Source organism: Eumetopias jubatus, unplaced genomic scaffold (assembly GCF_037043125.1).
Source record: "Eumetopias jubatus isolate StellerSeaLion01/CBP00866 unplaced genomic scaffold, mEumJub1_p1.0 scaffold_4, whole genome shotgun sequence".
Lineage (NCBI taxonomy): Eukaryota > Metazoa > Chordata > Mammalia > Carnivora > Otariidae > Eumetopias > Eumetopias jubatus.
In genome coordinates, this window is record NW_028274810.1 from 79106862 (window position 1) to 79120610 (window position 13749).

Consider the following 13749-nt stretch of genomic DNA (forward strand, 5'->3'; position numbering starts at 1 on the left):
TGATGGAAGCACACGGGAAGATAGAAAAACCCACCTCATGGGGGTAAATTTGAATACTCGCCTCTCCACTATTGGTAGGCCAAGCAGACAGAAAATTAGTCAGAGGACTTGAACAACATAATAAGCTAGATTTAATGGAAGTTTCTAGAATTCTGCATCCAACAATTAGAGATTATACTTCTCAAGCACCATTTTTTAAGTTATTTTATTTTTTAAGATTTTATTTATTTATTTGACAGAGAGACACAGCGAGAGAGGGAACACAAGCAGGGGGAGTGGGAGAGGGAGAAGCAGGCTTCCCGCCGAGCAGGGAGCCCGATGCGGGGCTCGATCCCAGCACCCTGGGATCACGACCTGAGCCGAAGGCAGACGCTTCATGACTGAGCCACCCAGGCGCCCCTAAGTTATTTTAATTGATCACATACTAGGTTATAAAGCAGGTCTCAATTCCAAAGAAATGTCACACAGACCATGTTCTCTGACCGCAGTGCATTTAAAGTAGAAGTCAGTAAGAAACCGATCAATTTAAAATCCCCATACATTCAGACATTTCAAAGTTTTCTCCTAAGTAATTCATAAATCAAAGAAGAAATCCAAATGAAAATCTAAAAACACTTAGAACAGCACGAAAATAGTGCCTGTCAAAACCATGGGGTAGAGCCAAAGTAGTATTTCTAGTAAAATAGAGAGCCTTGAAAGTTTCTATTAGAAAAGATGAAAAGCCAAAAACTTTAATGAACTAAGCACCCGACTTAAGAATTATAAAAAGAGGCGCCTGGGTGGCTCAGTTGGTTGAGCTCAGGTCATGATCCTGGGGTCCTGGGATCACGACCTGAGCCGAAGGCAGACGCTTCATGACTGAGCCACCCAGGCGCCCCTAAGTTATTTTAATTGATCACATACTAGGTTATAAAGCAGGTCTCAATTCCAAAGAAATGTCACACAGATCATGTTCTCTGACCGCAGTGCATTTAAAGTAGAAGTCAGTAAGAAACCGATCAATTTAAAATCCCCATACATTCAGACATTTTAAAGTTTTCTCCTAAGTAATTCATAAATCAAAGAAGAAATCCAAATGAAAATCTAAAAACACTTAGAACAGCACGAAAATAGTGCCTGTCAAAACCATGGGGTAGAGCCAAAGTAGTATTTCTAGTAAAATACAGAGCCTTGAAAGTTTCTATTAGAAAAGATGAAAAGCCAAAAAATTTAATGAACTAAGCACCCGACTTAAGAATTATAAAAAGAGGCGCCTGGGTGGCTCAGTTGGTTGAGCATCTGCCTTCAGCTCAGGTCATGATCCCGGGGTCCAGGGATGGAGCTACCCCACACCCCCGGCCCGTGGGGCACCCCCCACTCCCTGCTCAGTGGGGAGCCTGCTTCTTCCTCTCCTTTTGTCCCTCCCCCTGTTTGTACTCTCAAGTCCTCTCTCTCTCTCATAAATAAGATCTTTAAAAGAAAAAAATAACTTATAAAAAGAACCACAGAATAAGCCCAAAGAGATTTTTAAAAAGTAATAAAGCTGAGAGAAATTAAATTAATGCAAAGCAAATCAAATTAATGCAAAGCAAAGCAAAAACAATCAACAAAGTCAAAAATTGGCCTCGTGAAAAGAATAATAAATAGACGAACCTCTGGCAAGATTGATCCGAAATTCTGTATTAAAAAAGAATTTTTAAAGGAACATATGTAGGGGCGCCTGGGTGGCTCAGTCGTTAAGCGTCTGCCTTCAGCTCTTGTCATGCTCCACGGGAAGCCTGCTTCTCCCTCTCCCACTCCCCCCGCTTGTGTTCCCTCTCTCGCTGTGTCTCTCTCTGTCAAATAAATAAATTAAAAAATCTTTAAAAAAAAATAAATAAAGGAACATATGTATATATCCAGAAGAGATTTGAAAGACAGGAAGTGAACACTATGAATGACTCTATGTCAAGGAAAAGATCATTCCAACCTATACAAACCTACAGAAACTAGAAAAAGAGCACTTCCGAGCCCATTTCATGAGGACAGTATAACCTTGATTCCAAAACCTAACCAGGAGACTACAAGAAAGGAAAATTATAGGCTAATTTCACTCAAGAGCTTAGACACAAAAAAATCCTAAACAAGGTAGTAACAATCTGAACCCAGCCGTGCATAAAAATGATAATATATTATGGCTAGGTTGGGTTTATCCTAGAATTGCAAGGATGTTTTAATATTTTAAACCTACAAATGTTATTCATCACGTTAACAAATTAATTGAGAAAAACCACATTATCTTTTCATTAGCTGCAGAAGCATTTGATAGGATGTTAACAGCTTAATTATGATTTTTTTAACTTAGCAAACCAGAGCTAGGAGAAAATTCTTTTTATTTTTCTAGAGGACAAAGTTCTTAAATAATAAGGTTACCTACCCAAAACCTTTAGAAAACTTTATTCTTAATGGGAAACATTAGCATCTCCTTTAAAATAATAAACATGACAAAGATGCTACTTCCACAGCTTCTCTTCAAAGCCAAACTGGTAATCCTAGCCAGTGCATGAGACAAAAGAATGAAATCAAAAATGTAAAGATCAGAGGGAAAGAAATGTACATCATTCAGAGATTGTATATTTATTTCCATAGAAAACCCAAAAATCTACAAAGAAATTGTTAGGATAAGAGATGTAACAAAGTTGCTAGATTTTTTTTCTTTTTTTTAAGTAAGCTCTATGCCCAACGTGGGGCTTGAACTCAGGACCCAAGATCAAGAGTTTCAGGCTAGATTGACTGAGCCAGCCAGGTGCTCCCAAAGTTGCTAGGTTTTTAAAACAATATATAAGAGGGAAGGAGAAAGGTATCTTTTCCTGAAGGGGAAAAAAAAATCAGCTGCATTTAGGAGACGCAATTTTAAAACATGTATCATTTACAATGGCAACAAAACCATAAGGTAACCAGGAGTAAATCTAATAAAAGACGTGTAAAACCTGAATGGAAAGAATCTTAAAACTTAAAGACAGCAAATAAAATCAAAAGAAAGAAAGAAAGGAAGAAAAGAAAAGAAAAGAAAAGAAAAGAAAAAAGTCCTTCATGGATAGGAAAACTTAGTGTTTAAAGGTGTCAATTCCTTCTAAATTGGTCTATAGACTCAATGCAGCTCCAATGAAATTTACAACAAAATTGTTGCGGATCTAGACAAGCTAACTCTAACCACCTTAGAAGAGCAAGCACCCAAGCATAGAGGCTGCTGGCAAAAAATAAATAAATAAATAAGGCAAGGGGACTTGCTCTACCAAATATTAAGACTTTCAAAGGTCAAGTAATAAAAATAATATGGCATTGACATAGGGATGGTCAAATAGATGAACAGAACAGAATGGAGAGCCTCAAACCACAAATATATGGAAATTTGATCTATGATATAGATAGAAGTACCACTGCAGATCACTGGGAAAAGCAAGAGCTATTATACGTGAGTAAGTGGATATCCACACAGAAAAAGATGAAATTGGATCCTTTCCCCAAACCATAAATACTAGTCCCAGGTGGATTAAAGTTTTAAATATGAAAGCCAAAACTTTTAAACTCAGGAGAATATCTATATGACTTCAGAATGGGAAAGGCTTTCCCCAACAAAATAAAAAGCTCCACTATTTATGAAAATATTCATAAATTCAATTACCTTAAAATGAAGAACTTTTACTCATCAAGACATCACAAAGAAAATGGAAAGACAAACCACCAGCTGGGGAAAAGTTATTTGCAACACACACAAATGACAGCCCAGTTGAACGCGTGAGCAAAAGACAGGAACAGGGATTTCTCAGAAGTAGGACATGAAAGACAATCAACATATGAAAAGATCAACTTCATTAATAATCAGTAAAATGCAGACGAAGACAACATGAGCTACAATTTTACACCATGTTGGCAAAAAATGAAGAAGTCTGACACCACCAAGGGTTGTTAAGGATCTGGATCAATAGGAGCCCTTACACTTAGCTGGTAGGAATGCAAATGAGCACGTTGGTAGTGTGTTGGAAGACAAGATGGTGCCCTTTGCAAGTTGGAATATTTACATATCCTACTTGCTGGGTAATTTCTCCAAAGAAACCCAGGAACTCATGTGTCAGGGAAGCTGTGCAAGAATGTTCCTAGGAGCAAAAAAAAAGGGAAACTACCTCAACCTCTATTAATAAGAAATAGATAAAACTAATTTTTGGTATGGCTACACAATGAACTCTACAGAGATTAAGTGAAAAAGTTCCAATCACCCCGAGCAACATGGCAGAAATATAATGCTAAGAGAAAAAATCAGGCAGTGATTTATACTATATCATATTATAGTCTCTCTCCCTATATATATAGACTTTATATAGCCAAAGACGCCTATTCTAGACCTGAAGTTGAGTGACTGATGGACAGATGGTCATTTTATTACGATGCTTCATAATTTTCAAGTATGCTTACATATCGAATAGTAGAGAATAATTTTTTAATAAATTTTCAAAATATATCTAGGAACAATTGAAGTCTGAATAAGATCTGTAGATTAGATAACATTACTAATTTTCTGATTTTTATCATTGTACTGTGGTCAGGTAAGAGAGTGTCCTTGTTTTTAGGAAATACACAATGATAGCACTTAAGAGTGATGGAGGATCACATGGGCAACTTATTCTCAAATGATTCAGAAATGAATTGTATTCGTATATGTACACACACACACATACACACGTATTGTATTCGTTTGCTAAGGCTGCCATAACAAAATACCAGAGTTCAAGGGGCCTAAATAACAGAAATGTATTTTCTCATAGTTCTGGAAGCTAGAAGTCTAAGATCAAGGTGTCAGCAGGGCTGGTTTCTTCTGAAACCTCACTCCTCGGCTTGCAGCCACCTTCTGGCTGTGCCCTCACGGTGAGAGGTCTTTTCAATGTATGAGCGCACCCCTAGTGTCTCTTCTTATAAGGACACCAGTCATAGTGAATTAGGGCCCTATAGGAATGGCCTCATATTAACTTAATCACCTCCTGCGAGACCTTATTTCCAAATACAGTCACATTCGGCTAGCGGTTGGGACTTCAACATACAAATTGGGGGGTGGGGCACACACCTCAGCCCATGATAGATAGATGATAGATAGATAGATAGATAGATAGATAGATAGATAGATAGATAGACAGACAGATAGGAAGGGAGGGAAAGAGAGAGGGAGGGAGGGAGGAACAAAGGAAGATAGATAACAAGCATATTTGGTAAAATGTTAAGGATCTGGGTGAAGGATAAATAAAAGTTTTCTGTACTATTCTTGGAACTTTTCTACAAACCTGAAATGATCTCAAAATTAAGAGCTTAGAAGTACATACATATATAGTTAAAAACACTCAGCAGAGAGTCAAAAAATACACTTACAATTTTACAATGGTGCCTATACGTTATTCCTCAACAAAAATCCATTAAGTCAAAAGGAATAGGAGGTTGACAGTGGCAAAGCCAGCAACCCAGATGAGTAAGGGGAGGACGAAGAAGATTCTGGTCACCAGACGGCTGTGGGTAATCTGGAGAAAGACATTCTTCTGGACTGATGGAGTGGAAGCCAGATTAGACTGGGCAGTAAGGAAACGGAAAGAGCACATGTTGACAAATCTTTATCATATTTTGACTTGAATGGGAGGAGAAAGATAGAGTACTGAAAAGGAGATTATGTTAAAGGAATAGAAGAAACTGGATCATGGTGAAACGTGCAGGCAGAGCCAGAGAGCAGGAAAAGCCTAGAAGCCCATGGTGTACAAACACTGGAGTCAAGCTGCGTGGTTCAGAACCACATCCCGACTCCGCCACCTGCAACCTCTCTCAGTTTTCCCATCTGTGGTATGGGTTGATGTGAGAATAGACCCTACCCATAGAGCAGCCATAAAGATTAAATAAATGAATCAATACAAAGCACCTAAAGGAGGTTATGGTAGTTACTATTAGCACAAAAGCAGGGGAGAAGTGATGGAAAAGATGGCGAGGAGGGGCGCCTGGGTGGCTCAGTCATTCGGTGTCTTGCCTTCAGCTCAGGTCATGATTCCACGTCCTGGGATCGAGCCACACTTTGGGCTCCCTGCTCCAAGGGAAGTCTGCTTCTCCCTCTCCCACTCCCCCTGCTTGTGTTCCCTCTCTCGCTGTGTCTCTCTCGGTCAAATAAATAAATAAAATCTTTCAAAAAAAGATGGTGAGGAAGTGGAGAACTTGGGAGAGCAATGGAGGGTGAAGCTGGACCATGAGTGGGACCCCCTTATCCTTGGGAAATACCAGGATACGCATGTTTTGATGGCGGAAAACCAAGAGTCGTCTCTCTTCCCGGACAACTGAGGGTTGGGGGGAGGGGGGAAACTCTTGAGAGGGAGCCTCGAGTGTCTCAAAAGCACTGAAGGGACCGTTTGAAGCGACAAGAACAGAGTTTGAGGGGCAGCTTGAAGGCCCAGGAAAAACTGGAGCCAGCACCAGGCCCCTGTCTGATCTTCCAGGAGAGTCTTTGCAGGACCCACAGCAGGCCTGGGGCGGGGGGCGGATAGCTGATTATAGCTGGGTATGTGCGGCCCTTCTGGCCAGGGAGGTGGGAGCACAGGGCTGCAAAGTACTGAGCATACAGGTGAGAGAATCACCAGTGAGTCCAGGCTGGGTTCCTGAAGCAGGAGGAAGGAAAAAGACAAGGTCAAGGCCGATAACACGGGAGCAGGGGAACTGGAGCCTGGAGGTCTCCCCGAGCTCAGAGAGCAGGAGCTGTGGGGGTGGCTGGGAGGAGAGCTAGACAAAGGGAGGGAGATGGTCGGAGAGGGAGGGGTGGGGTGTAACGTCTTAGAAGTTGAGCAGTACCACGTGACGGTAAGGCCCACAGTGTGACCTGTATTAGTGGCTAAAGTGACAAAGGCCTTGGAGGTAACTGGTCCAGGAACTGAACAACCAGCATGTGGGTGTACCATCCATGTGGCTGAGAAGACCCCCCAGATGGTGGCAGGATGGTAGTGGAGAGGATGATGATGAGGAAGGCACTCAAGTCAAGAGAATAAGACCAAGTGACCGGAGAAAAGTAGAAGAGTGACAGGACCAAAGAGGGTGTCACAGCTTCACGGGCAAGAGCTTCAAACGAGGACCCAGGAGCCATGTCTAGATCCAACACTGGGATCAAGAGGAAATTCGACCATGCTTCTGGCTCCTATCATACCTGGAGTTTGATAGAAGGAGCTGCCTCCACTCATAAGGGCTGCAGGGAGGTGTCCTTAGGGATGGGAGGCACTCAGGGGTTCTCTGAAGAGCTTGAGGGGATGGCAAGTTTGTTTGTCAAAGACCACACAAGCTGGTCTTTTATTCATACACTATCCTCAGGCTCACACGCAGGGCTTGGTTGGTAGCAAGCGCTCAAAAATATTTGCGGAATAGATGGATGGGTGGATGAGTGAGTGCATGGGTGGCAGATGAACAAATGAATGAGAGTGTGATGGATAGATGAGTGGATAGACGAGAGGATGGATAGATGGATGGGTGGATGAGTGAGTAAGGGGGTGAACAGAAAAAAGAGTGACAAGGTAGGGCATAGGGGTGAGTGAATCAACAAATGCCTGAATTAAATAAACTGGCATTCCAGGAAACATGGGAGGTCAGAAAGGTGACAGAGGGCGCCTGGGTGGCTCCGTCGTTAAGCGTCTGCCTTCGGCTCAGTTCATGATCCCAGGGTCCTGGGATTGAGCCCAACATCGAGCTTCTTGCTCGGCGGGAAGCCTGCTTCTCCCTCTCCCACTCCCTCTGCTTGTGTTCCCTCTCTCGCTGTGTGTCTCTCTCTCTGTCAAATAAATAAAAACCTTAAAAAAAAGAAAAGAAAGGTGACAGAGATGATATGTCAGGCCCTTCCCTAGCAGTCCAAACCACTCATAAGAACAGTTATAAGCACAAGGAGGTTGCAAAAGCCGCCATCCCTCTGCTCCCTGGTGCCCCCCAGCCCAAAGGCTTATCTGTGGCCAGAAGCCCCCATCTGTGACCCTTGCATCTAGATTGGTGGAGCAGAGGACATGGCACAACGGAGCACTGGATACCGCTGGGGACACCTCTTCCCTCTCAGGATCCAGATGGAGAACCCCAGGAAGCAGGGGAGAATGCAGACCCCAGTTCTCATCACAGAAGTTATGGACCTGCCTTCACCTCTCTCTTGCCATAAACAGGTCATCTGGTTTCTCCTGGACACTCTTCCTGGCAAGATTTTTTAGGAAAAAATGCCCATCTTGTCCCTTTCATGGGCCCACCCCAGTGCTGTAAGAAGGTGAACTAGCTGCCTGATCTAGCTCCCCCCACCCAAGGAAGCCCACGATGAGGGCAGTTGCTGGCCTGGCGTGGGAACTCTCCCCTTTATCTGGCTGCCCCCCACTCTGCCTGCCAGCCACAGGGTTGCAGAAGGAATAGGTTTCCTACAAGCCAAGATAAGTATCTGAGCTTTATCTCCCCTCAGCCTCTGATCTTCCCACACCCTGCCCAGGACTGTACCCCCTCCCCAGCCACACCATGGAGAGCAGAGATAAGGCCCTCCTGGCCAGCAGACCACAAGGGAGGATGAGGGGCAGGTCTTCCCTTTTGCCCACCCAAAGCTCGAAATCTGCTTCCTTCCCTAGAGGCGGGCCCCAAGAGAGCATCTGGACAGCCATCTCAGCCCATTCACAGCCTGAGCCCTGCACTCTGCACTCTAGCATCCAGCACTAATTACATCCTAACTGACTCAGTTCTCATTTGGCAGCACCAATCAAAGGGAGAAAATCCTGCCAATCTGAGCACCAGGGAAGCAGAATAGTGGAGTGCTGGCTCTTGGCAGGAAATCTGATGGCTGCTGGGGACCCCTCAGGCCTGAAAACCCGGGTCCAACATCCCAATTGTTCAGCATCCTTTCATGGACACCTCCTCTATGCTAAGTCCCATGCCGGGTACTGGAGTCACAGATCAAGTCCCTACTTTCACAGAACACCTGGGAGCCCAGGTGAATAGCAGCTCACCCAGTCTGGGAAATCCAGGGAGGCTTCACGGAGGAGGTGACATTTCCCCTGGTTTTAAAGGATGAAAGGAATTTCTTTAGACACAGAAATAAGGGGAAGGGCATTCCAAGCAGAGAGAAGAGTGTGGAGAGGTCTTGGAGCTGTGAAAAAACAGCACGTGATTGGACAGTGGTAATAACTGGAGCAGCAGGGCTGTCGGGTCCATGAAGGGGAAGAGGAGGCTTAGAAAGGGAGCATGAAGAGGGATGCCTGGGTGGCTCAGTCGGTTAAGCATCCAACTCTTGATTTTTGCTCAGCTCATGATCTCAGGGTTGTGAGTTGGAGCCCCATGTCCGGCTCTGCACTCAGTGAGGAGTCTGCTTGGGATTCTCCCTTCCTCTGCTCCTCCCTGCCCCCCCATTGCTCTCTCTCTAAAATAAATAAGTAAAATCTTTAAAAAAAAAAAAAAAAAAGTAGGCGGGGAGCGTGAAGAGATGAGGCTCCAGCATCAAGAAGGGTGAGAGGCTGGTTTTGAAGGGCCTCAAAGGCCAGGAGGAAGACTTGGGACTTTATCCCACAGGCAATGAGGCACCAGTGGAAGGTTTTCACTGGGACAGTGGCCAGCCGGGACTGTGTTTCAGAAGAAGCTCAGTATGGGGGGCATGTTTAGCCTGGGTTATCTCTGGAGTATCAAGGGGCAGATGGGGATCTGAGAGGCAGGCCTGTGAGGTGTTGCCCAGGGACATACAGAGTCAATGCCACCTCTGGGTCTGGAATGCAAGCCTGCCCTACCACGGTTCCTGGGCCGGTGCTGCCTCTTCCTACCTCTTCCTGTTCCCGGCCTCTATGCCTTCAGTCTTGCTGTTCCCCTGTCCAGAGTACCCCTTCCTCCTCTGTAGCATCCCACTCACCCTCCATTTGGAGCTCAATTTAGGGGCTGGATTACAGATCCACAGTCAGAGGTGAGTGGGGTTCAAAAGAGGGATGGTGAGTACGACAGGAAGCACAGAGACCAGCCTTAGAGCCCCGCTTTGCCGCGAGCTGGCTGTGTGACACGGGACAGGTCACTTTCCCTCTGTGGGCCTCAGTTTCCTAACCTGTCTCAGGTGAACAAAGCAAGGTCCTTGTCCCCAGGGAGCTCAAGGTCTAGAAAGGGCCACAAGGTAAAACAGGACCATTGATTTGGAGGTGTATCATGTCCCTTGAGCATGCAAGCCAGGAAAAAGTTTATGGAGAAAGACTTAGTGTTATTTTCTCTGAGCCATGAAGAATGGGTACAATTTCCGCAAGTGGAGAGAGGCCGGAGAGGGCCCTCAGGCAGAGAGACCGGCCCCAGCAAAGCCGGGAGGCACAAAGTTCAGGGTGTGTTCAAGGAAGAATGAGTGTCCAGATTCTGGTTTCTTTCTGAGTCAACAGCTCAGGCACTTTTTGTAAGCAGGCAGTCCGAGGCAGGCAGCCTCCAGTAAACACCTTTTTGCACAATCGAGGTCACACACAGGGACGTGTTTGCACAATGACCTGTTTGCACAATCTCAGCCGACTGCTATATTCCAGCCAAACCAGCCCAGGGCAGATGAGCACAGCCTCCACTTCCGGACACGCACCCGGCTGGCCCACCCATTCCTGCCCCCTGGGGACGGGCAGCTCCTTGACCCACTCAGGAGCCCCACGCACCATAGGCAATGACAGAAACTGAAACGAATCAGCCCGCAGTTGGGCTGCTGAGAGTGGGGTTCCTCCTCTGGGCTCCCTGCCTGGGCTTTCCAGCCCACGGAGGTCACTGTGTCTGACGGAGGAGGGGGCCAGGGGCAGGCAAGCTGAAGGAGGAAGTATCCACAAAGTAGACACTGGGTGTGATGGAGGGGATGACCACATCTGTCTCGTGCTTTTCAGCTCACCAGAGTAAACACTTATTGAGCACTTACTGTGTACCTGGCTGTGTTTCACGTACTTCACATGCATTATTTCACCAGTTTCTCTCAAAAATCCAGTAAAGGAAATACTACTATCCCCATTTTAAAGATGACAAAACTGAGGCTCAGAGAGGTTAAACAGCTTGCCCGGTGTCACACAGCTAGTGAGTGGCAAAACCCAAGCAGTCCGACTCCTCAGCCCTGCTCTTAACCTCTCAATGCTCATATAATGACTAATGTCTCTCCCCTAAGGAAAGTTCTTCCTTAAATCAAACTTTCAATTTCAGCTGCTGAGTTTTGTTTCCTGGTGCAGGTCTTCGGTGGAGAATGGGGCACAGACAAGATCAGTAAAATCTTGCTCTGAAATACTGAACTATGCACTGGGGGGAAAGGAAAGGAATTTTACTGAACACCTACCATGCTGGGTTTTATACCTCCCATAGATCATTTAACCCTCACAAAACCCCCGGGAGGAGTTATTTTCCCTGTGGCAGGTAAGGCAAAGGACGGAGGCTTAGAGAGGAAGATTCTACAGCCCAGGAGATCCTCTATGAGGAGGCTGAAGGGAGAGATGAGAATATGGTTTCTGGGGCGTCGTGGCTCAGTCATTAAGCGTCTGCCTTCGGCTCAGGTCATGATCCCAGGGTCCTGGGATCGAGCCCCACAACAGGCTCCCTGCTTGGCAGGAAGCCTGCTTCTCCCTCTCCCACTCCCCTTGTTGTGTTTCCTCTCTTGCTTGTGTGTGTGTCTCTCTCTGTCAAATAAATAATAAAATAAAATCTTTAAAAAAAGAGAGAGAATATGATTTCTGCCTCAAGGAGTTCACAGTCTAATGGAGGAGGCAGCCAGCCAAAGATCCGCTGCAGTAATACAGGATCGCCAAGGAAGGAGGCACCTGAGCCAGCCCGGACAGACGCTCAGCACAGGCTGGTGGTCTGAGCGGGGTCAGAGGCAGGAAGCAGCCAGCCAGAGGTGACAGGAGGTCAGCAAGAGCAAACACACGGAGGTGTTCAGAGCCTGGGGCAGGCAGGGAGACGTAAGCCTATGCTACATGACTACAGCCCCCCAAGAAGTGGGTTTGGGGAAGGGGAGGCAGGCAAGGCAAGAGAGGGAGGTGGGGCCTTGATTGTCCTGTGAAGGAATTAGGATGCGTCATAGGGCCTCCGAAGAAAGGGGACCAGCATGGTCAGCTGTGCCTGCGTATAGGAAAGCTCACTCTGCCAGATGCTGACGGAGGACGGGGGGAGAGAGCCTAGAGCAGGGATCCTGTGAGGATCCCCAGCGATGGCTGGGGAGACCTGACAAAGGCAGGGAGAGGAGATGAATTCCAGAGTTGTGGACAAGACAAAAAGCTCCATAAAGATAGGAATGAAAACTGCTTTTGATCACTATTATACCCCTGCACCTGCTCTGGGAACACGCTTTTCTGAATGATGACCAAAGGCCCATTCTCCTTCATTATGGACTGGTTGGATATGGGAGTGTGGAGAAGGCGGTGTGAGGAAGGACTCCTGGGTCCCTGCGTTGGGTGACTTGAGAAAGTGGGGATGGTGATATAATTTACCAAGATGAGACACATGAGGACAGGGGACAGGTTTAGCGAAGTGGGGAGAAGATTCATCCATTCAGTCATTCATTCAGTATGCACTGAGGCCTCACTAGGTAGCAGGCAGTGTTGTAGACAGTGCGGGATAAAGTTTTGAACAGACTAAAACCCGTGCCTTCATGGAGCTTCCATTCTAGTGGGAGGTGGAGTGTGGGGAAAGCCAATGACAGATGGTGAAAAGGGATATGGGAAAAAAGAGAGATCAGGAGTAGGGGGTGCAATTTTTTTAAAGGGTGGTCAGAGAAAGCCTCAATGAGAAGTTGATATTTGAGCAAAGATCTAAAGAAGGAGAGGGAGTTCCCATGTCATTACTTGCGGTGGAAAGAATCCAGGCAAAAGAAACAGCAAGTGCAAAGGCCCTGAGGCAGGAGGGAGCCTAACACATTCACCAAACAAGAAAAACAGAGTAGCTGGAGCAGAGCAGCAAGGGGGAGAATAATAAGAGAAAGGCCAGGGAGGGAATGGGGCCCCTCATGTTGAGTGGGACCTTGTAGATCATCGAAAGAGCCTTGACTTCGACTTTGAGTGAGATGGGAACCACCGGGGGTTTGGGGCAGATGATGACATGAACATACCTGACATCAACTGACTTTTTTTTTTTTTTTTTTTTGGCCAGTATCATACTGGCTGCTGAAGGCACAATAGACAGATTTGGTGTGGGACAAGGATGAATGGAAGTAGGAGACTAGGAAGGAGACTACTGCAACGATCTAAGTAAGGGATAAGGGTGGTTTAATCCTGACTGGTATTGGTTTAAGCGATATTTATATTTTCAAACTTTTTATCATGAAAATATTGAAACATGGAGCCAAGTTGAACTCTAGAGGGAATACCCCTCTACCCAAGATTCTGGTTATATTTTGAAAGAACAGTCAACGGGATTTGCTGAGCATGCGGGGCCTACAGGACATCTTGGAGAGGTTGCCACGGACAGGTGGGTATTTCCATCTGGACCCTCCACTGCAGCCCAGGTCTGCCCCTCACACCAGACTCAGAAGCCCTCTTTTCCTAAAAAGGATCATATATGTTATGGTCATTCCGCTAGTCGGTTGGTACCTAACCTTACTGGTTCATAAATCCAACAAACTACGAACAGTCTGAACCCTCTTCAGAAAAATGCACAGAAAATTATTTATAAGCAGTTCCAAGGGGCACCAGGGTGGCTCAGCTGGTTAAGTACCTGCCTTCGGCTCAGGTCATGATCCTAGAGTCCTGCTCTGAGGGGAGTGTGCTTCTCCCTCTCCCTCCGCCTCTCTGCCTGCTTGGG